At 38.4% G+C, this 23,904-nt stretch overlaps 1 protein-coding gene across 11 annotated transcripts in view; it reads right to left on the minus strand.

Moving 5' to 3' along the window:
• Window positions 1–23,904, minus strand: part of NCOA3 (nuclear receptor coactivator 3) — an 83,844-nt gene that overhangs the window by 48,633 nt on the left and 11,307 nt on the right. For 4 of the 11 annotated variants that reach the window (XM_068701024.1, XM_068701017.1, XM_068701020.1 and 1 more), the window contains exons 2-3: window positions 19,721–19,791; window positions 15,495–15,536 (exon numbers count right to left, since the gene is read on the minus strand). The exons of 1 other annotated variant lie outside the window; for it this stretch is intronic. The gene's annotated coding sequence lies outside the window, so the exon portion shown is untranslated. Of the gene's footprint in view, window positions 1–15,494; window positions 15,537–19,720; window positions 19,792–20,245; window positions 20,327–21,478; window positions 22,586–23,904 lie in introns of those variants that run through there. 6 more of the 11 variants (XM_068701023.1, XM_068701015.1, XM_068701021.1 and 3 more) reach the window with 4 other exon arrangements.

Genomic DNA, 23,904 nt, shown 5'->3' on the forward strand with positions numbered 1-23,904 from the left:
AGTGTGATTTCCTTCATAACAAGATAGTGGTTTTGGCTCTGGAGTGTTCATTACCAATACCCATTTTAACAAAGGAACATAGGATTCATCACACCACACCATATCCCAGGCTTGCCCTATGCAGGAGTAGAAAAGGGTGGGCAGACAAAACTACCAAAGGGTGGGTTTGTTTTCAGAAACTAGTAGGAAACTAATAAATATCACAGAATATTCTTTAAGTATAAATTCTAGTAACTATAGATACTCTCCTACTTTAAAAAAAAAAAATGCTTTTTAGTATACAAATAACTTGTCTGATATCACGTGCCTGCTAACTGTGTAAGTAAAATTCTTTTTTCTTTATCAATTTTAAATGCATTGGCTTTTCATTTTAGGCTGTCCCCACGTCCCCATTGCCCTCCCCATAATACATACAAGGCTCCAGTTTGTTCTTATGCCACACTGTTATTCAGCTTCTGCAAAACTCAAACATTTATTCTCTCTCCAAATGTTCTCTTCTGTCTCTTACAAAAGCCTTAAGAAAGTTTCACATTGATCTTAATTTTCTTCATTTTCAAATTTAGAATATTTCAAAACAGATTCCTTACTGACTGAAGTCCCCAATTCTAATACTGTCACAACGGAAGAAAAGTGATGTTGACATGGGACCCAGGAGGATGACATTACATGGGTGGCAGGGAAGTAATGTGAAAAATAAAAAGAAATTCAAAGCAAATGGACAGAACTGTCTACCCTGCTTTAACAGTGCTGTGGGGAGGAGAAGGAGAATGACAGCTTTTGAAATAAAAAATCACCTAATGAGAATTTTATATAAGAATCTGGAAAAGAAAAAAAAGAAGAGTTATCAATAATTTGCTACATATGATTTTAAAATATTAATTAAAAAATCCTGAAATTAATATTATGAGAAATGCCTTTATCTAAAGGGGTATTTTTTCTATGAACTACAGATAGAGATCAATTCAAGCGGATACAGTGACCATCACCGAATTCACAATTGCCCTTCCTCCTTCATTTGCATAGCCAGGACAATTCAATTCTGCCCTGTCCATTTATAATTACATTTAAAAGGCATTGAATAAAAAGCATGATTATTTCTCCTACTGTAAGACATAACAAATTCTTCCTGTAAATAAAACAAACTTGTTTTTGTAATTTTCCATGTTCAGAACACATGGCCCTTTTTCCTCTCTAGGACAGATAAAGTTAAACCTGGGGAAAAAAAATAGGTAGGAATTGCTCATTTTCTATTCTCTATCACATCACAGCCTTGAACTTAACTATGAAGGAACGTTGACAGTTGTCTGTTCCACCAGTGGTCACAGAAATATGTTTAAGTAGTAACACCCAAAAAGAAAAATACTTGTCCTCTGTTTTCACAGCATCGATACCAAACAACTACAATAGCATGTGGAGCCAGCAAGACAAAAGACATACCACTTTTGCTGGCAAACCCTTTTTGCTCTGAATCTATTTACATTTGTCCAATCCTTGACTTAGCAGGACACTCCCTATTTATACCTTGAGATTGAAAACTGATGGCTATAAGGACTACGGCCTTACTATTATTTAAAATATTACTGTGTTGTGTTTTTAATTTACTGATCTTAAAAATAAAAATGTGCATTTCTACTTCTGATTGGAAAGAGTGAACAACAGACATTGTGAAGTGATCCATCATGAAGAAATTTTAATACCACAAACTGTAAAGTTGATCTCTTTTGTTGTCTTAGCCTTCCAGACAGAGACTTCAGCCGACTACGTACCACAAATGACTGAATTCAACAGTTACTGAGCACTTCAGCCAGCCTTCTATCTTCCTTCCTGCATCTGTTCATGGATGTTGTCTATTACTGAAATTCCATGTAAGCTGAGAAATAACCAGTTAGATTATACTGATTATCTTCCTGAAGGACATGCATTGTTTGCTTAATAAACATCAGAATGAAAGTTTAGAGAAATCAGAGCTAGCAATGACTCGGGATAGATAAGAAAAGCTTTCCAGAACACACAAAGAAAAGCAGAATGTGAATGGCAGAGAGGGTTCTTCATTAGCATGTGGAATTTCTTTGAACAATCCTGTCTTGTCCAACCCCCACCCCCAAGACCCCATCCAAACAACCAACCTAAAAACAGCTTCAAACTGTGCTGGAAATAAAGCAGACTCTTCTAAAAAAACTACAGAAAAAGTATTCTGGTCTGCTCCTTCAGTAGAAATCAGTAAGAGAAGCTATTTACTGTCCTTGTAGTCTGAGAAACTGAGACTACTTCAAACTATAACAGAAGCTAGGAACTGTAAGGGCGTATCAACCCACAGACATGCAAGGGGGAGAGCTGTATAGATAAGGCAACCTAAGAAAATTATAAAAGCAATAAGTCCTTTCAGCTACAGCAACCAATTCCTATACTTACTGCATTTTTCAAGAAAGTGTGAAAGGCCACACACAACTCACAGAGGGATGTCTGCTTCACCATGATCACACCACTTTATTCTATCTGAAAAACACTGATGTCTACACTGTTTTGTATATTAAAAGAAAGAATGTATATATATCATAGACACTGAAGTAGACCCTGACTCCTAAACTCTGTGCCAAAGAAATGAGACAGTGGATATGTACACTTCAGCTTAAAGGAATCAATATGTCCACATCTTAATATTTTTTTTCAGAGATGAAAATGAATACACTGAATTTATTTATTGTGTTTCAAAAAATTGCTAGTATAAACCTGCTCCAAGGCTAGAGCAAAACAGGACTTGAAAGTCCATTTAAAATGTTCTGAGAACCTCTAGACCTGATCACTGTACATCTCAGAACAGGTTACATCACCACACCCAACACAGCTCTTCCAAGAGGGGGTTTCATTCCAGAAACTCAACCCATTTTTGTTGTAGAAGACCAAGAATTCACTCATCACTGGAGATCTGCAGCAAGTATGCCAACAAGACTGCCTTCAGAGATGGACCTATTGAGGCGGCTTACTGCATCCCACTATGCAAGGCTTGGACTACAGATATTAAGTTTCACCACTAACTGAAATGTAAATAAAAGCAGAGAAGACAGAGATACGAAGATAATGTTTTAAAAACAAACAAAAATTTACATTCCAAATACTACTGTTCTGCTGTTTTTCAGTGTCATTTGTGCCTGCACTTACAGTTAGGAGCAGATTTGGGTGGAAATGACAACCTTTCATATGAGATCTCCAAGTGCAGTTCACCATGCAACTCCATGACGAAAGCCAGGAAACTCAGGAGGATGAGCCAGCAGAAACTTGAAATAGACTACAGATGCATTGACAATGAGTTTTTGAATATAAAATCATTTTCCTATTTGAGAGGCTGTGCTCTAAAGTCTTCTCTCTAATCATCCACCCTTCCTTCACTAAAACAGGACAATAGGAACTGTTTATGCTAGATAACAAATAATAGAGGAAAACACCTTGGCACGAACTTCTCCTTTTCAAATTTCCAATTCACAGTCTGGAAATAGTGAAGAAAAAAAATCTAAAAGTGCAACTCCCAAACAATTGGCAATTCACCCTGAGGAAACTTAAAAGATATAACCAACCTCAAAATCTACCCTGAAGAAACATATATAGAACTCAGCAGTTTATTTTCAGTTCAAAAGTACTCATTTAATGATTTTATGTTACAAAAATGCACTGTCAGTATTTCTGATACCCCTCTTTCTGGCCATTTTTATTAGAAATAAAGGTTATACTGTCCTCATTTTCAGCACTTCACTTTCAGCCTATTGCCGCTTCACCCAAAATAGGATACTTTGAAGTTACAGGATGTGCAAATGTAGTGAAGTTAAAGTTTCTGTAGCTTGAAAGACGTTTTTTTGGTTGTTTGGTTGTTTTTTGCTGGTTTCTTACCCTGCTTCTGGCATAGGTATTAATGTTTGTAGAGATTACTCGTTTCTAACACTAAAAGGCATGTGCATCCAACACTACCCCGATGCAATAGGGACACTTAAATGGCACTTCAGAAACAGAGTTCACAAGCATTTCTGAGTTCCTGACAATTGTTACTCACTCCTTTTTCTTTTAGAAGAGTACTTATTCTATTTCACTGTGATATGCAACATGATTTGTGACTTCAGTGCAGCTCCATTGTGAAGGCAGATGAACTGCCATGAAACTGACAACGAAAAGCAGAAAAGATGCACACAGGCGCAGTGAGGAGAGAACAAAGAATCATAGGGAGTGGGAGAAAATAAACTATATAATAGCTGCTGCTTGGGAACACTAGCTGGAACAAACAGGGAGGCCACCAACTATCATTACAAGCGCATGTTTCTTTTGCTGTTGCAAGGAGAATTGCACACAAGAGGGGGCAGGGGATCTGCTATTAATCATATTATATTCATTGTTCCCTTGATGCTGCTGGCAATGCTTCAGGAGACTCCCTCAATTCCCAGATAAAGCTGTAGCAAGTACAACGTTCATGAAGAATCCCAGACCAAACCTTCTCTCCCTGGTCCTACTGTGCTAACGCTGCCATAAACTAAACACTTCACACCCGAAAAGCTTAGTGTACTGAATTTAAAAAGAAAAGAAAAATCCAGATCACAGCAGTTGAGGGCTCATCCCCACCCTAATCTCTCATTAGGAAAATGAGCACACTACATAAATCTGACGAAACTATTTGCAAGAACAAGCCACCAGAGAGGTGAAAACATCAGCCTGAAGTAGTCAGGAATCGAGTTTCTTTGTTGAGGAAGAGTTTTGAATGTTATCTCTGAGTAAGGTGCTGAGTGACTCCTTGATTAAGTGGCACTTAAAACTCAGTGATTTGAATGCTCCAGCCAGAAGAGCAGGCCGCTACCTGTGCCTGGGAGCGGGGGAGGGGGAAAATGGCAGCTGATGCAGCAAAGTAACCCAGTCAGCTATTCTTTTGTCAGGGAAAAGACAGACATGTTTGAGGGGAAAGAAACGTGGATTAACTAAATCTCGTATTCATATTTCATCGAAAACGTAATGCTGCTTTAATTTGTCTGGTTTGGCAAAGCTACAGAGGGAAGGTGAATTTACTTGACCACAGATATTTTTGAATTTTTTTGTGTGACAAAATCTGCATAGTATGAAAGTGACACGCACACTAATTGGGTCCAGAATTTGTTAGTCACCCTACCCAAATAAAAATCTGTAAGATGGCTACCATGGGACTCCGGCACTCCGCAAGTTGGCAGTGACATTGCACAGGCACTTCTTCTTTCCCAGGTCGAGAAAATACAAATTATTTAGTTTAAAGAAGACATATGAGAACAGAAAAACAGCTACAGCTAGGTGAATGTGCGTTTAACACGCCAACCTGTGAACTAACGAGGCATTTCTACCTCAGATTTCAGTAAACAGCAACCACTTCATTTTTAATAATAATAAAAAAAAAAAGCCCAAGCCCCGTTTATTAAGCAGCAGAGTTCCCTGCAGCCAGCATGCCGCTGTGTCCGATGACTCATCCTCCCTTCCCTAGTTTCTAATTAGCTGTGATAGCATCAATTTGGAGTTTGGGGTTGTTGTTTTTTTTGTTTGTTTTTTATGGTGGAAACTGCCAAACGGACGACCCGCCGTTCACCGACCAGTTTGCGAGGAGCCGGAGTGGCAGCACCAGCCCCCCAGCGGCCCCTCAGCGCCCCCCGGGCCCTCCCCTCTCCCGCTCCGTGGGCCCGCAGGCGCCGGGCCCGCTCCCGCTGCCCCTCCCCGGGCGGCTGCCCGCGGCCCGGCCCGGCGGCGGAGGGGAAGGCCGGGCAGAGGAGGGGGGGAGGGAAGCCCTCGCTGGGCTCCGGGCCCGAGGAAGGCGTTCCGCCACCGCCGCTGCGGGGTCAAAAGTTTAGCCTGGTTTCCATTTCACCTCTCCGCGCCCAATGGCAGAGCGGCGGCGGCGGCCAGGACCGCGGCCCTGGCTTAACTCCTTGCCGCCCGGCCCTGAGGAGGGAGGAAAAGAGCCCAAAAACTAGGGAACAGGGCGAGTCAAGGGCTTCTCGGCCCCGCAGGATTGCTGCTAGGCGAGGTCCCAAGGGCTCCGAACCGGCCCTAGTGCGACTGACAGCAAAGAGGAAGGGGTGACCTTGGTAGAGGAGGGCAGAATGGGCAGAAAGGACTGAGGCGTGCAGCGAAGCCCCGCAGGGTTTGCTTTGCCTCTGGGGCAGCCAGGGATGGGCACTGACATAGAGGAGCACGGGGCTGCCCACTGCTAGTTCTCTGCCTCGGGACTTCTCCCCCCAAAAGTCACCCTCCATCTATCCTGAGAAGGACAGACAGTTATCCTGTGCAGTCTTGGACATGAAAGCACTTACAAACCCCCATGAGGCAGGATTCAAAGATGGTCATCTACCCTGGATTGCCATGTATGTGACAATATAAACCTCATTCCAAGATTTATTAATGACTGGCCAACTGGACTAATGACAGACTAACAGGAATGAGAAGCCTCAGGGGTGTTTGATTGAGGAATGGATCCTATGGCTCCCTGGCACTGCTGCTTACAGTATCTGCCTCAGGTGCCTGTCCCAAATTTCACTATGTTGTGTAAATACCACGTATGTTGCAGTGTGCAATCCACAGGAGAGGGCTGCTGTTGAGATGGTTTGGTGATGGATGCAGAGCAACTGATTAGCAGCACTGTGAAAAAATGGTAACTATTCAGACATCCTTTGAAGGAGGTAGCTTGACCAGCAAAACACAAAATTATTGGAATACAGCAATATTAATCATGGCCAGAACCACGAGGGGCCTTTAAACGGGTATATGAATGTCTTCCACACCTGAGAAACTACAATGTGAAATTTTATCTAGTTTAGATAGAAATGTAGAGAAATTAGAGGTAGAGGTCCCCCAAAATACAGTAGAGCTTCAAAAAAAACAGAATGAAAAAGTTTAGGCAACCTAATTTCTGGATTAAGATCAATTCTTTAGATTTATGAAGTCCACCATGGTATGCAGAAACATCCTGAGAAGTCAGACCTTCCAATCAGGGCCCGAAGTAGCACCAAGTCCTTTAACCATCTGCTCAGTGCATGAATTGAGGTATTTCCTTCTATGAAACTCTTGGCAATGAAGAAAGGAACTTTCTGCAGTTAATAGAGCACCCCCTGAATATGAACCCATACAGTGATGCTCACATATCAATACTGTATTCTGCTCCCCAGAATAAGTTTTAGTAACTAATAAAATCAGAAGCATGTGACTGAGCATGAAGAGAAGCTCCTGTCCTGCAGTAAGTATACCAATGAGCACTTTTGAGCAAGCATCTAGTGTTCTGGCTTTGGCTGGGATGGAGTTAATTGTTGGAGTAGTTGTGGGTTAACCCGCATCCAGCCACAAAAGTAGAAAAGAATCTGAATGGTCTGGACACCACACATTTTAAACAGATTTTCTTGTTTTGGCACATAAAAAGACAAGAAACATCCTAGTCTCTACTCATTGCAGGATTAGGGAGCTAGAGGAAGAATGTGGAACAGGTTTCTCGTTCCACTGTATGCTTCCATTCTGCATTAGGGGATGACAGAACCTAAGATTGTTAATCAGCAGTTCTGGTGTAAAATTGTAATGAATGAAATTAAGACAAAAGCTTTCCAGAGTCAGAATTATCATCACAAGCAATGCAGTTTCATCACAGGCACTACTGACTCAATGCACCAGTCTGTGGGAGTATCCCAAAATCTGTGCCCAATTTTAATCTCTAGGAGATTGATGAAAATGTTGAATGAAGATCGGAAATACTGAATAACACGAGAATAGCAACCTATAACTACATTCTGCTTGATCTTAGAAAACTGGTGTCAGTGACACTTAAGCAGATAGCAAGGGATGTGTCACCCCTTCATTGGCCTCACATGCTCTGGGCGAGAGGACTAAAAGCTTTCTAAGGGATGATATGGATGAAAAGTTCTTAGTCTGGTGCATTAATACACAGAATATAATAAATGGCAGCAGGAAATGCAGAAAAACATGTAGTTCAGACATCTGTTAGGCTAAGTATCCTAAAACAGCAGAAAAGGGCAGGGTTAAGTAGAGACCCAAAGTAAATGATCGGCAACTGACTGGATACCAAGTGGAATGGCAAGTCACAGCATACACTTACAGGGTAGACAACATGGAATTAAGCTTTCCATTACAGGCAGCTTCTAACAGTAAAGCCAGAAAACACTTGAGAACATGTATCTTAGCATACTCTTGTTAATCTTTCTGCAGAGATCTCAAACAGAATACACTTGTGAAGAGGTAAAATGGGCAAACATGCCATCAACATGCACAAGAGGTTTATGCTGAAGATGCCAATTAAAGTAGTACTCAGTTTTTCAAACCCTGAAAACAACCAGATATCAGATTGTTTGAGATTACGCACATGACAACATAAGGGAAAAAAACATTAGTCAGGTGGCAGCTATTACTAATTCTCCACAAACAGTTTGAAAATTATCTTACCCAAGAATCTCAGGGCTTTGACAGCACTTCAGAATGGTGAAAGATATTCATGTCTCAGCCCTCTGCATAGGTCCCAAGGAAGAATAAAGACATAAACAGACATTCTTCCAAACAGCTATGCCAGCTGAAAATGCTGCTAGCAATCTTCCATTTTTATAAACCCAACGCACAAAATAGTTTGGGGCACAATGAAGGAAATAATGCAAATGCTCTTCAAAGCTGCTCCAGGAATCAAACAACAGTGATTCTGCAATTTCTTAAACAGGCACAGGTAGATTCTTCTCTCAATTTATGCAAACAGGCATATTAGCTCAACACAGCAACTCTGTGGTTAAGCTTAATGCCTTGAGAGCTGTTAAAAGATGTAGTAAGTGATTAGAATACATCAAAAAGTTAAAGGCATCATGAAAATCTTGAGATCAGACCTTACTACCAGGCTTTTTTTACTCCAGCTCAAAAAGGATAAGACACCGGTGGAAAAAAATACCTAATAACACTATTTTCACAGTTTAGATAGGTTAAAAAACAGTTTTGCCAAGAGCAATTTAAGGCTTAATTACATATATAAAAAGCTATTTTCCTCTCAGTAAAAACAGCAGTTAGTTTTTTTGTTTTTGTTTTTACCTTCTCTAAATACCATGTCTTTTCAGCGAAATTCTTTTAAACTGAAATATCACAAATAAATTCCCTTTTTATAAGATGGCCTCATTTTAAAAGAAAATGGATGCTATAAAATTTTACATCAAGTCAGCATGTTACCAAGCAGCTTTTCTGTGTGTTCTGAATTTGATTAATACAAGCCAAGGTCACTTCCTGAAAGATGCCTACCACTGCAGCTGCAAGCAAACTAGACTCCTCTGAGCTCAAAAGCTGGGGGATGGGAAGACACTAGAAAATTCTAACATTGTCTCCTAAAATACACTAATTACAACACTTGAGTAACATTTAGAAGTGTTTACTAGATCACCACATAAGTAACCTATTAACCAAAGTCAGTCTGTATAACCGTGTTTTCAAGCAAAAAGACTGAAAATGATGCAGCAGCATGTCTGTAATAATGAACAATTCTGAGGATCCTTTACTAAACTTTATGCAATTCCCTGGAAAATGTACACAGTTTTTACATTATGTATTTTATTATGCAGCTCATGAAGCTAATGAGAGACTGCCCTTGAATTAACAGCACATCTCAATCCTTCTGAGACTCCGAGGCTCCACCCAATCCACAGTGTCCTATTCTGACTCCATTTAGGAAAAACACGTTTGAGTTAAGCATGTAAGCTTTTTCCAGAAGTCTACAGCATGTATAATTCTAGTTTCTGAAGACTATACCTGCTGTTTACAAGATGAGCTAGAAATTAGCTGTTTTCACCTGTAATATTCAAGATGTTATTATTATTTTTTTTTCCAAACATGCCACATTCACATTACACATGAAGCCAAACAGCTGCAGTTTCTTCCACTTCCAGACACGAAGCTTACAGGTCATGAAAATAAGACCTGTACCAAACAAAGCAGAGCATTATTTTTGCTTTTTGTGTGCACAAATAAGAACTGTACAATCTGAAGTACCAAACAGGAGGTGGGGGGAAGGAAAGGATTGCTGGAAAATGTTTAAAACCACACACCAACAGACATTCCCCACAAGGGCATCTGTTTGTCTAGGAAGTGGGCCCCACTGGTTTTATTTATGAACACACTCACAACTTAATATACTTCATCTTTAAAATAGCCTTGATATAGCCAACATTGCATCCAAAGTTTCATACTACAATTAGGAGTATCTGCTCAATGAAAGTTCATTTTGACAAATTGATGTAGTAGAAGGAACAGAACATTGTTGGTTTTGGGTGGGCATCTTTGCCTGAAATAGAAAAATATACTAAAGCATATCATTACCTATGCAGGCACTGTGGTTAAGGATGCCTAACATTTTCCATCACAGAAGCCTGTTCTAATTCTTTAATGACTGTCTCACACACCCCTCAGAATTACGTTTGGTGGAAGACTTGCATAAAATTGGTTCAGACATTTAAAAACAGAGTGGATAATTATGTTGAACAAAATGCAACTTTTTATTCCATCTGAGAAGTTTTAGGAAAGAAACTGCTCAAATCTCTAAACAAGCTAAACTTCATCTTGCTGCTCTGCACAGATGGTAAGTGCCTTTAAAGTCATTGCACATGCTCAGTTGTGTTTTAAACCACTTGCCAAAATCCTCAAGTATTTTATCTAACCAAGCAAGCTTTGTTGCTGCACCACTCCTCCATGCTGACAGGACAGAACATGCTTTTTATCATTGTATTATAAAGACCAGGAGCAGCTTGCATACGAACCTGCCAGCTATGAAGCAGTTAAAGCGCCTGGCAGCCCAGTAGCTGGTGAACAGGGACATTTTTCTAGGTTATACGGCCCCACCCATTCTGAAAACAGGAGGCAGCAGCAGGATCAAGGGCTTAGTGAAAGCTGCCCCCCCATTCAGGATCCCAGCTGAAACAGCAGATGGGGGGCTCGCCCAGTAGCACTAAAAGGGGCTAGCCGATACAGAAAGCATGAAGACCAGTGGCCAAAGTGATGTCCCCATCTGCTCCATCCAACTCCACATGCCAACCTTGCTGGCAAAGAGAGCCAACATTTTTTAACGCTTTTTTCTATTCTTCCCCTTTTTTCTATTTTTTTCCATTCTTTCCATTCCTTCTTAAAGGCTTACAAAAAAGTTAAACTGAAAATATTAACATTCTGAAATCATTGAAAAAATTTTAAAATCACTGTCCAACTCAACACCTCTCCCTTTAACCCCAGTTGCACATAGATAATTAAGCACATTGCTGTGTCTACCTGGGACTGGCACCCATCAATTCAACAAAAAAACTACTATAGATTTACTTATGCCACTTGTATCACCTCCAAAGTACATTATTTCAGCAAACACAGATATAAAATGGTCTTATAATGGAGAACTCAATTCTGACAAAGACTTACATCCGAGCTTTGTCTTGCCCAGTAAAGGTACATAGTGTATTTTAATTACATACAAATTAGGATGTTTTTTTTTTCCCATGAGGAGTAAACAAGACAAATGCAATCTTGATTATCACAGACCACAACTTCTGATTAAGACTACTCATTTACAGCAGATTTTCAACTGGCATTTAAATCACTGATTTAACTGTTGGAAATATTTACACCAGCCAATAGGGGGGTGGCAACACATGAGCTGGAAAGAAATGTAGTCCATAAATCACATCGACTTGCCGTAAGCACATTTTGCTACTCAGCAGATGCAGTACTTATGGACATTTATTCACGTGTTTCCACAGGAACTAAGCTATAGAATTAATGTCAGTAAATGTATTATTTAACACTGTAAACCCCCTGATTTTAATCAAAGCTTTGGATATATTAGCATTTTAAATGTGAAGTACTGAATTTGCTTAAAAAACAACACAAGACAAAACCTGTGGTTAGTAAATCCACAGCTAAAGAGGAACAAGCACATAGAATCGTTTTCTGAAAAAGTATTTGAGTGCAGGTGGGGGAGGAGAGGAGGGGAGGCAGCTATCCATTAAGGGTTTTCAGATTACATACACACAGACTCGCACAAACCGGCTTCAATGGGAGTTAAATGCCTGATGTGTTAGAGTGCTTTTGAAAAGTCTACTCAGTATCTCTTTTCATCAGGCTATTAAATTAGTTTGTGTTTGTTTATTAATTTTAAGAAAAACAAAGAGCCACACACACATTCCCCTTGTTTTTAAAATTTGATCTTGTTACCCTCTAACCTAAAAATAATAAAAGTATGTTAATCAAGTTTCTTGACTTTTTGGCATAACTGGACCCTCAAATATGAAGAGGCACTACAAAATCAGAGAATGAAAACAAAGGAAGTTACTGAAGAAATGATGTCAAAATAGTTTAGTTTTCCATGCATGGTATCCGTGTTTACGTACTATTTTTGCTTCATTGTAAGGAGTGAGAAGAGCTACTTAATGCAAAAGGGACCTTTCTAAAATACAATTTGACCTTGAAATATGGAGGAATTCCTAGCTCAATGCTGTAATTAACATCTCTGAATAAATTTGAGTGTACACAGACAGTATATTTGGTACAACAGCAAAAGGCCTTCATTTAGTTCAATGCTAATGCTTAGCATGCAGTGTTTGAAGTGACAGTTATGTGTCTACAGTATACCTTATCTGAGCATTTCATTAGCTAAAAATCCACTTTCCTCCACTTGTTTTCAAGTATCTTCCTGTATTTCACTTTCATACTGACTAAAGTTTAACAGACTACCTTCAACCAAACTGCCAATTAAGGACAGAACAGAATAATTCTCATATTAGAATAATTTGTTTTGCCACTGTACAGTCAGATTATCTTACTGTATTTCAAATATTACCCATCCTCTGTGTTCCAATGGCTGTAACACAAAAGCACCTGCTAAAACTTACTGAAAAAAATGAAAGCTGTAATGTGGTTTTGCATGTCACTGTTAGGCTCAAATGTTAAATTTCAGAGATCAATTGTTTACAAGTTAAGCTGAAATCGGAGTCTTTCTTCAGTGCTACGCAAAATGGAAAAGAGCACCTATGTCTATGTTACAGACTAGAGCGCCACAGACTCACTACTGAGTCCTACAACAAAAGGGCAAGAGGCAGGGTTTACTACCTCCAGTAAGATAAATATCAATTTTTAAAGAGTTTGAATACCAGAATGGGTTCCAGACAACTTGTGGAATCTCTTTGCTAAGAAACCTTCCAAACCTTCGCTGAACAGGTCTCAAACAGCTCTTTGTCAGTAAGGTTTAGATTGATGCTAGCATAACATCTCTATGATTTTCAGTGAAACATTATCATGAGAGAATTATATACTGCAGCCTTTTGATAAACTGGTACCATTATAATGAGTTACTAAGACAAGGGACTTTATGATTAATTGCACTTTATCTTAATTTCAAGATATGTCATTACATTCTTTTCATTACTGTTTTAATCATAGTATATTTTATTAGTCTCACAAATCCTTTACATTTTGCATACATCCGTTAGTATTCCCATCTTTATGGGAAAGAAACTATATATTCCTGATGACAACATTAATTCCTACCATCAAGGATTTTTTTTTCCATTTAACAGCAAAACCAGCATGTTTTTGAATACAGCTCTCAATGCCCTCTGGATTTTTTGTACTGAACTTTATATTCTTCACCAACCAGTTCCATTGCATGAAAACCTTACGCTTCTATTTTTTCTAATGTTCTCCTAAAGAAGTAAAACCTTCACTTTCATTAAAAAGAAATTGTACAATAAATCTCACTGATCTCTCCAGGATTCATACAAAAGGTATATTTATAATAGCTGCTTGCCGATTAGAAAACCAGTTATGCTCCTTAAAGTGTTTATACAAATAGCATGTCTCATACACTGATGTTTATCTGCAGAGTTCTCCAAAATAACACTGTCATCGTTAGCACAGAAATTCCAAGTAATTTTAGGAAGATTTGCAACCATTGTGGAAGTTAATACAAGAGGTCAGTGACTGCCAAAAACAGAAGAATGGATTACATCCATCTTCTTCAAGTCCCCAAAACATTTGTAATGTTTTGTTTCAGATCCAGTTGCTTCCTTGTTTATAGATAAATGACTAAATGGTTGCGTAGTTTCACAACATTAGGAAGCAGTTTAATGTATTTTTATACAGAGCACTGGAGGGACCATCAGGATAGAGTGTTTTCTGTTTTGTTTAGTGTTTTTTGTGTGTGTGTGTTTTTTTTTTTTTGTTTTTTTTTTTTTTTTTAAGATTCATACGACTACTTTTTCTTAAATGCACTGTATCTTCAGTTCCCACCCAAGACCAACTGAACTGTAGCTTATGTGCAATAAAACCATGAGCTGGGGAACCATAGCTTAAGCATGTGTCTGCCAACAGGACATCCAAGACGTATCCACCGTAATTTAAACAAGTCATGCTCCCTTTAGCAGACTTGCAGGTAATTTTGCACATAACCTGATGCTAAGCTTTAAAGCTAATATCCAGTCACACTCACGTACTGGGAGGTTTGTATTAACATCTGGTGAATGTCAAACATGGTTCATAACCAATTCGCACCAGTCATAAATTTATGCCACAGAACTCAAACGTATCACCTATCGGGTGCAGTTTATACTGTCTGATTTTTTTTGTCAGTAAACAAAATGCCACATTGCATTTCTATGACAATACATCATGGCAACATTGCACTTAAAAGAAAGGGATGTTATGTTTATGTACATCAGTCAGAACTTTATATTCTTGTACATCATCAAATTTAGTTCCTAGCAGAAAAGTCCCTATTGTCATCTCTAGGCATGGCATAGCTTTAGTGTTTTCTATTTAAAACCCACTGAGCCTTTTTAGTGTACCTAACAATCCAGTAAGATTTAGAAATCTACAAAACCTTACCAACATTTGGGCTTCCATCAGATTCTCTAATATGGAAACGACATCATACATGCAATAACAGGATAAACATGGCATAGCATGGAGGGAACACAAAAGCATATGAAACAAAAGTAATGTCATTCCTTCTGTCTTTCAAGATATAAATGCTGTGATATAGTTGTTGGTTTTTTCCCCTCCCATTGCAGGTAGACAGACAATATGCTTAGACATATGCCTCCATCCTGTCAAGAACAAAAGTTATTTATCCCTTCTCTCCAGTGTATACTATTTACCTCATTGTGGCACCTGTCTGTAAATCATTGCTTAGGAACATTTTAATGAGCGCAGCTATCTGAAACAAAACAATCTTTTTTCTGTGCTTACTAGCCTTAGATACTACATGCACTGGGGACAGGTAATACCATGCACTTCCCCAAATTTAAAGAAAGTGGAAAAGAACATATATAATCTATAAAGTATTGTAGATTATTAATACAGAACATAAGAAAATACATTTCCCTAAGGGAATTGCAATTATTTCATCCCTTCTCCAAACCCCCTTACAATCAGTGTTTTCTGTGGATCAGTTCTTGTAACTCAAAGTAGCCCTGGACAACCAAGTCAAACAGAAGACTTACCTAGCTCAGTGTTCTCTCTCCAACAGAAGCCAGTAGGAAAGCCTAGAAAGAACAAGGTAAGCATATCACTGTTTCAGCATTCTCTCAAACTTCATAGTCTCCAGCTCAGGAATTTCCTGGTTCACAAGGACCGAGTTTCCCAGCAGCTGGATTTCTCCTCTGTGAGTATATGAATTGCTTTTTGAACCCATTAAAATCAACACAGCTGTAATATTCTGTGGCAGCAAGTTCTGCAGTTAAGCTCCACACTATTTAAAAGTACCTTATTTTTATTTTTTTAATTGCCATGTGATAATAAATAGGAGAGAAATACATGAAATGGCTGAAAACCAAAACATTGTCTTCATCTTGATTTTCCATGACACTCATGGTTATTTCATATGGATCAGTCTTGTACTCTTAAGGCAAAAGATAGAAGTTCCAGTAAATTTTATTTCTCATATAAAAACTGTTCCATAGATTTGACCTTTGTCTTTCTCTGTACTTTAAGACCACTGTACTCTTTTTGGCATGGCAAATCTTCATGCAATAAGCTTTGCAAAATTGTATTATACAATATCAAAGTCTCACATCTATAAAGGAAATCATAAATTGGCAGTTAAGTCAATAAATGAATTTATATTAAGCAGAATTTAAAAAATCTATGTAGAACTAAGCTCAAACTCTGGAAATGTCTTTAATCTTGTATAACAAACTCCACATAGTGAAATCTGATCTACCACTGTTTTTATCCAGCATCTAAGTAAACAAAACAAGTTTTAGGCTTTGACAATAAAGACTTTTCAGTTGTTTTACGTCTTCAACAATATATTTAGCCTTTAGAAAATATAAGTCTTAGAAATCCCATGTTCAAGCTTGAACTTTGCATCGAATTTGCAAAGTAACATTTAGATAAGATATCCAAAACGTAAACAAAGCAATGACAGAGGCTTTATTTCATAATGTACTATTTATTTCAATATTTTTAATCAGCGATAAACTAGCTAAACAATACACAATTCACAGTACAATCCTTGTAAAAGCTGGAAAAGATATTAAGGTTCATGTCAAGTTCAATGTGCTCTATTTTTAACTTTAGTCAAGTCCCTTCTCATTAGCAGTAACTTAATAAATAAGCTCTTATATCAAATCAACTTCCTAGCTGCAGCTAGGAATTCATGTACTTACAAAATAAAATGTTTAGCCCAACAAATAATTTGGTTACTTGGATCTAGCAAACTAACAATCTCCCATTGCCACAGTATGCCAAATAAAGGATTATTAATTGCTTAACAAAGCAGTACTTAATTGTTTGCTATTATTTTTCGTAGTCATCGTTTGCCTCACAAGCTTCATACCAAAACTTTAAGAAACAACAGAAAACTGGCCTCCCCCTTTGATGCAGCTCACAGAAAAAAAAAAAAGCAATCTTCACATTCATATAGTTTGACAGCAATGGCACAATTCATTTAGCATAACTTTTTAATAGTGAAATTTAGGACAGTGCTGTAGGACCTGCTGAAGATGCTTTTTAAAAGCATTTCACAAGGTCAAACCAACCCAGACTATTTTCATGACTGACTTAGGAAAGAGCCAAGTTTACATAATAGTGATCTGCAAGACAGACGATGCCTTTGAAAACAAGCCCATCCTTGAAGACACTTCTGCATTTCAAGGATGCTAACAAATAGCATCTAGCTTGTCTTTAAGAGACAACAAACTTTGAGCACTCCTGCATGCAGCAGTACCCGTATCACTCAACAGTAACCCTGTTTGGAGGCCAGACTCATTCAAGAATTGATACACACTGTAAGCAAACATCAGATCTCAAAAGCACACTGACAAAACCCAACACCTGCTCAGAGGATGGCGTCGAAGTCAAATAGGACTTGTAACAATCACAATAAAAATAACCCAAACCTGGGATGTGATTAGAGCACCAAGAAGCCATTTCTCAGCTACCGATTTCTGAGTCAGATCTAGAACCACATTTAGAATAACTTTCCAGCACCACCTCTAAAAACTAAGATGATTTCAAGAACCACCTCAAGACATTTCTAGCTTCGCATCTGGAACCATCACCCAGAAGCAGCACACCCCTAGGACTTGGTGAGAAAACATCCAGGAGCCTTTCTAAACACACACCAACCCGTATCTAGAAGCTTTTGTAGAACAGCCTCTGAACTCCCTCCCAGGACTGATTCTGTAGTCACACCCTCAAAACACGACTCACATTGTTTCTAGGACCAGTGCCAGGCACGTCCCCAGGAACCCCTTCTGCAGCCACAGTTGTACAATTCTCCCCTCCCACCCCCTCCCCCCAAAAAAAACAAAACACTAGCTGATTTGGCCACATACAATTAGGGAAGATGCTTATAAGAGTTAAAAAAGTGTCATTGATATTGAAGCTGCTTCACCTGTTCTGCAGAATGTGTTTACAATTTTATGTAACAAGCCTTAATGCAAATTCTGCCAGCTATGAAACAGCAGCTAAAAACTAACTGCTGGTGGCTAGCTTTGTGTTAAGTTCTTAGGCAATTACTGAATTCTACTCTATGTCCCCTCAGGTTCTTGAATATAATATTGAAATGCATGAAGACTTTCTATGCAAAGATTGAGAGAAAAGTCAGAGAAGTTTATGAAATGTCTGGTTTGGAGGCGGGGCCTGTAAGCTAGAATAAATATGCTAAAAATGCACTAATACACAAGCAGGTTAGAACAAGCCGCTTCTCAGTTGTGTTCTTTTATTTTTTGTTGTTGGGTTGGCATTTGTGACTAACCAATAGCCCTATCTACAACCTTTTTTTCAACTGACTTAGCTAAGATCTCTATGGGGCAATTACTTCTTATTTTGTTCCACTATTGATGCTGAGGAGCCAGCATAACTATAGAAGAGAAATATTCCATCTCATGCTCACTAACTGGCAGTGACATTTTTGTTGGTAGTGCTTTTGGTGTTGTGTTTTTTTTGTTTTGTATTGTAGGGTGGGTTTTATTTCTAACAGTACATTGATTCATTTATAAAAAAGATTAGTGTTTGCAATGCTAGTGAAACGTCTTACTAATTTTATTTGGTGAGGAAGAAAAGCCTGGAAGTTTTGCAAGTTTTTATTATTTCAGAAAAAAACAAGTCTAGACTGGATTGGAATTACTAAATACCAAAGCTCCGTAACAGAATAAACTTTCAGGGGAGCAAATACAACTGTAAAAAAGTATCCAACCTTTTGTTTAAAGTGTTATATTAGAAAATAGAAACAGCCTTGCTACTGAAAAAAAGAAGATTTTTTAATGGCTGATGCAATTAGCATCACTAAACATGAAGTCTATTTTGCTTAATGCCAGCATGTATACTTAGAACAAAACATGGCCACTGTCTGCCACATTAGCACACCTGATTTTGTTAAAAGATATGAACTACTTGCACCCTCAAGAAATCTGTAACAGCTGTGGAGTATCAGACTGTTTCTCTCCTGCACCTTTCTGGTAATTAAATTTGCCTGAATGTGCCTAAGGGAGCTTTGAATTTACCTTCTATCAGCAATGTAGCCAAGATGTTGCATGAAGCAAGAACTTTGGCTAGAATCTGGATATACTTCCCATGGAACTCAGCACCTGCTACCAGACCAGATCAACAAGATAGCCATCCTGTGGCACAGCTCCACAGCTTTGGGGTGCTAAGCCTGTACCTCAGACTGGAAGCATGTCCCTGGTAATTAGTAATGGAGATACCAGCCCCACAGCTCAAACAAATAGGGAACTGAGTGCAATTTCTTAGCTGCCAGTTTTGCTTATTTTGTAGTCAAAGAGTTCAGTGCTTAGATATGAAGTGCTACTTCATATCATGAGGAAATGACTTGTGTATCATGCCCTGGAAATCTCGATTATGTGGCACAGGTGAAAATTGTTTTTTTTCTTGCTAGAACCTCACACTGTAACAATAGACACACCCGTATTTTCATGCTATAATGTGTTAAAATTTGAGCAGACTGCTCACTTTGGGGAAAAAGATGCAGACAAGTAGATGTCTTACAGATTGACTTTAATAAGAGATTTTTCTTAAGCCCCTTTTACGAGTAGTTTGAATCTACAACTATCCCCCATCCCCTACTGGGGTCTAGGCTTGTTTTATTGAAGGTAAACAGAGACCACCAGGACTGTTCATCTGATACCCTTCACTCTTATGTTCTCATTCCCTCCTTAAGAGATATGCACAACTTGCTAACATGGAAACAGAAGTACCAGCTCACCTGACGTTGCTGTGTAGCGCTGGTAGTACTTCAAGCCTGGAGGTTCCCCTGAACCACTGCTACTGAACCTGCTTATATAAAAATTCCAAATTAATACAAACTCTTAAAGGTCATAAATACAAGACTTATATCTTGGTTACATTTATTAACAACAGACATCTCCAAACCCAGTTCAATCCAGTTCAAGGGAATGGCACCAAATCTAGATCCAGATCAGGCTCTAGGAAATGGCTCCTTGCATACAATTCAGGAGATGTTAACAAATACTCTGGACACAGCTCTATAAAGTACCTTACTATAAGGATATAAAAATCACTTGGGAAATAAAATCCCCCAAAGCTACAAACTAATCAGAAGGTTACAAAAAAAGTGGGGGGGATTAATAATACAGGTTCTTGAGAGGAAGCTAGAAGAACTCTAAGTCTGTTCAGCCTAAAAAGGAGGAGGAAGATTAATTTACTGTCTGAATACGTTAGAATGGATGTTGGGAAGAGAGAAGAGTTAAAAAAAAAAAAAAAAGCTTACCACTTTATGAAAGAGGTTTGAGATGAGATGTTAGCCATATCATCTGCTGAATGATAGCTTTGTTGCTGTCATGCTACACTACTTTAGACCAAGAAATGATGTAAGAGGAAAGAAGAAAACCAAGTTTAAATCCAAAAAGTAGGAAAAAGCACAAACAAAAAGCCACATAAAACATGGTGGCTTTTTACTCATCAGATAACTATCCAAACCAAGGAAACAGCACTTTCATTCAAATGAAATTTTAGTTTAATGGATTCAACTTTATGCATGCAGTATGAAGTCCTGCAACCTCAGACACAGAATCAGCTTCATGAAAAATTTCTTCTCTAGCCTTATCTCTGAATTTGTCTGCATTTGACTGAAAATGCTGTTAGAGTGACATTCTCAAACTATATCCAGAAGGATTTAGATGCAAGAATGAATCTGGACATCTTATAACAGAGATCCTTACATGTAAGAATTTCTGAATTCTCAGCTCAGCACAACAATTTTCACCATCTTAATTAAATTTCCACCAGTATAGGCATTTGCTTTGGCACTACAAGCTTCAGGGCTGGTCACCAATTTCTAGTCAAGTTGCTCAGGCTTCTACAGATTCCATGTAGAATTCCATTTTCTATTTTGCAAGTGTTTTGCTTTTAAATAAAACAATTTTCATGTCATTGATACTAGACCACTTCTGGCTTTCAGTTCAACCAAGCCCCACCCTACCGCAATGATTCGAAGAATCCTGAAATATCTGATGGATTGGAACACAGAATAAAGAGAACCTCCTTTCCCTCAACCCCAAAATAAACCCCTGCTTTGCCTCCCTGTTGTTGCTTTCTCAAGGCAGCAATCACATCCGGACTGATGTTTGGTGAGGATATTTTGCTTAAGCAGCAAGCACTCCAGGCTGCAACTGCTGGGTGACCTTGAGCAGCTCCTGGAAGGCAGTCGCCATGGTAACCCCACCACAACCGTACATCCTCAGCTGACAATGCCAGCCTGGTGCAACCCATCTATAATAAGGACATCTACCCTGCATTAGGGCTCACTGTTTAAGGAGGAAGTCAGGTGTTTTGTTTTGTTTTTTTTGTTTGTTTGTTTTACAATTTAAAAAACCTGTGCTGTAGTAGACGCTGTATGCTCTCTGTATGAATACAAGTGACACAAGCTGTACGAGTTCACACAGTGCAGGAGTTAAATAAAGTACCCTAAAATAATGCACTAAGGAAAGTTGAAGCTACTTACTGTCTTAATCCAGAGGGTGGTCCTTGAACAAATGAGTCTGCTGAAGAGACCTTGCAATACCACATAGCTTGGAGAAAGAAGCTTGTCTTTTGTCAAATTCTCTAATACAAGTAAACTTTATAGAGCTTAATGGAGTCAAATTTGATGCGAAGTGAGAGCAAAATAGGTTATTTTTGCATGCCAGAATATTCTCAGTTCCACCTGTGCAACCCTCATCACCTTGAATAAACTTTCAAACCAACCTGGAATTAATTGTGTGGCTCCAAAAGCTTTTTCTCTACATAGTATGCTACTAGTTCCTGTGAGGTCTGGCAGAGCAGGAAGAAGTGGATGATTCCTTAAATATGAATAAAAATGAAATAGCCAGAATTGAAAAGTGCCAGTTAACAAAATGGTTCAGTAGAACCATTTCTGTTTAAAGACAAAGGATTAATGAACATATATAAGCGGTCAGTTATAAAACTCCAGCAGTCAGATATTAAAGTTTCCTTTAAAACTAAACTGCATTTGCAAGATCGATCTCTTCCTTACACTGCAACTAGAAGAAAGGGCCAAATCAGATAAGTGTCATAATTTGTTGATGTCCAAGAGATTCTAGTATAGGTAAAACATTTGTTTTACCTATGATTAGAAACAAGAGTTAGAACTGTTCTGCCTCAGAGAAATCAGCCAGAGTCATGGATTTGCACTTATCTCCTTTGCAAAGGAAAACATTTGTTGAATCTCCACACCAGTGGAATCACTCTGTCAGCTAAAAGTTAATTTCAGCCAGAAGTAAATATACATATTTTAAAATAGGCTTTTCAATACTCCTCTAAAGAGTATTATTGTTTTTAGTTAATTCAGTCAAGTACCTGCCCTGAAACCTGGATGAGGAGCTCCTCCATCCACAAACTGTAGCCTAAAGGAGTTAACCTATGTTTAACTTTCATGACACTCTTGATCTTTGCTTAGAAGGAGAAACACAAGGGCATAGAGGCATCTCAAAGATTGCAATACTATCTGTAGAGACAAAACCCTAGTAGACAATGTGACCTGCAAAGTATTTTCAAAAAGTATTAGCAGGGTAAAGGGAATTCATGTTTGTCTTTTTTTTTTTTTTTTTTTTTTTTTTAAGATTTCAGAAGATACATAAAAAGTAGCAAGATTTTTTTTTTTTTTAAAAAAAAAAAAAAAAAAAAGCTCGTGTCTATTCTAACATCAAGGGAGGAAGAACCTGTGAAACTTGATCCACATGCCAGACCTCCACTCCAATTGCACACTTCACTAATTGAGAAGTTAATGATAAAACTTGTGTTTAGGCAAGCTTGCAGGGGAAATTCAGAAGGAATACTTGTCTTCTACACAGCATGCACTACTGTAGTGTCCTTGAGTTCAAGAAAGCCTGAATACAGAATTCTGTGGAAGCAGAGAAAGTGACAACAGTACAAGTTGTCTCTAACCTTGCTCTTTTTGATAAGACATTAAGAAGCTCCTTGAAGCATACCCAAATTTAATTTACAGCCACACAGAAAGATTTCTCATACTTCATTGTCTATTTAATACTCCATTGAAACTCTTTCAGAGATCTCATTTTATCAACTAAAAAATGATAATAGGTTATCACACATTTAATAACACATCTTTTCTTGAAGTGTCCCTTTCAAAACATAACACCTATTTTTAAAAAATGCTGATGAAAGAGTAAACCACATCCTTCTTCCCCACCCCCCCAAAGTTTCACACCACTTAATTTTAACTGCTTAGACACACCTTCACTTCCATACAGTTCTTATTCTCCTTCTTTAGGTGACATCAGCACCTGTAAAATTCGTATCTTTGGATATTGTGGGTTTGTGTTTTTTTGTTTTGTTTTTGTTTGTTTTCTTTTGTTTGTTTCTTGTTTTTAACATAGGCATTGAAATAGAGAAGTCACGCACCTGTCTGAAGCTTTTCCCCCAGTTTGGGATTCACAGAGTCTTTCAATGATACAACCTACAAGGCAGAAGCTCACACTACAGAAACTCTCAGTGAGGGCACTAACAGGATCTCCCTTCTGTCTGGCCATACATTTCTCCAAAATTGTGTCATTGTGTTTTGCTTTGCTGACCTTACTACCTGGAGTTTTCAATCACTGAAATTTGAGCAATGTTTCCCTCTGCAGTAAGAAGGGCAGACAATATAATCACTCAGGAGAGAACAGTAGAAGTAAGAAACAAGAGATTTGGTTTTACCCTAAAGCTACGTTAGGAGTAGAGTTACTTAGTTCCCTGAAAGGAAGCTCTGTCTGCTACATATATGTAAATATAACTCAAAAAAAAAAAAGCATTAAGTAGAGGTTATCATTATTACCGTCCCTACACAAGTTAATACAATGTGCAGTTTTCTTGATGAAGTAATTACCACTTTACTTCATATGATACTGAAGCATTAAAGAATATAGCAAA

Source organism: Anas acuta, chromosome 16, assembly GCF_963932015.1.
Source record: "Anas acuta chromosome 16, bAnaAcu1.1, whole genome shotgun sequence".
In the NCBI taxonomy this organism is placed as follows: domain Eukaryota; kingdom Metazoa; phylum Chordata; class Aves; order Anseriformes; family Anatidae; genus Anas; species Anas acuta.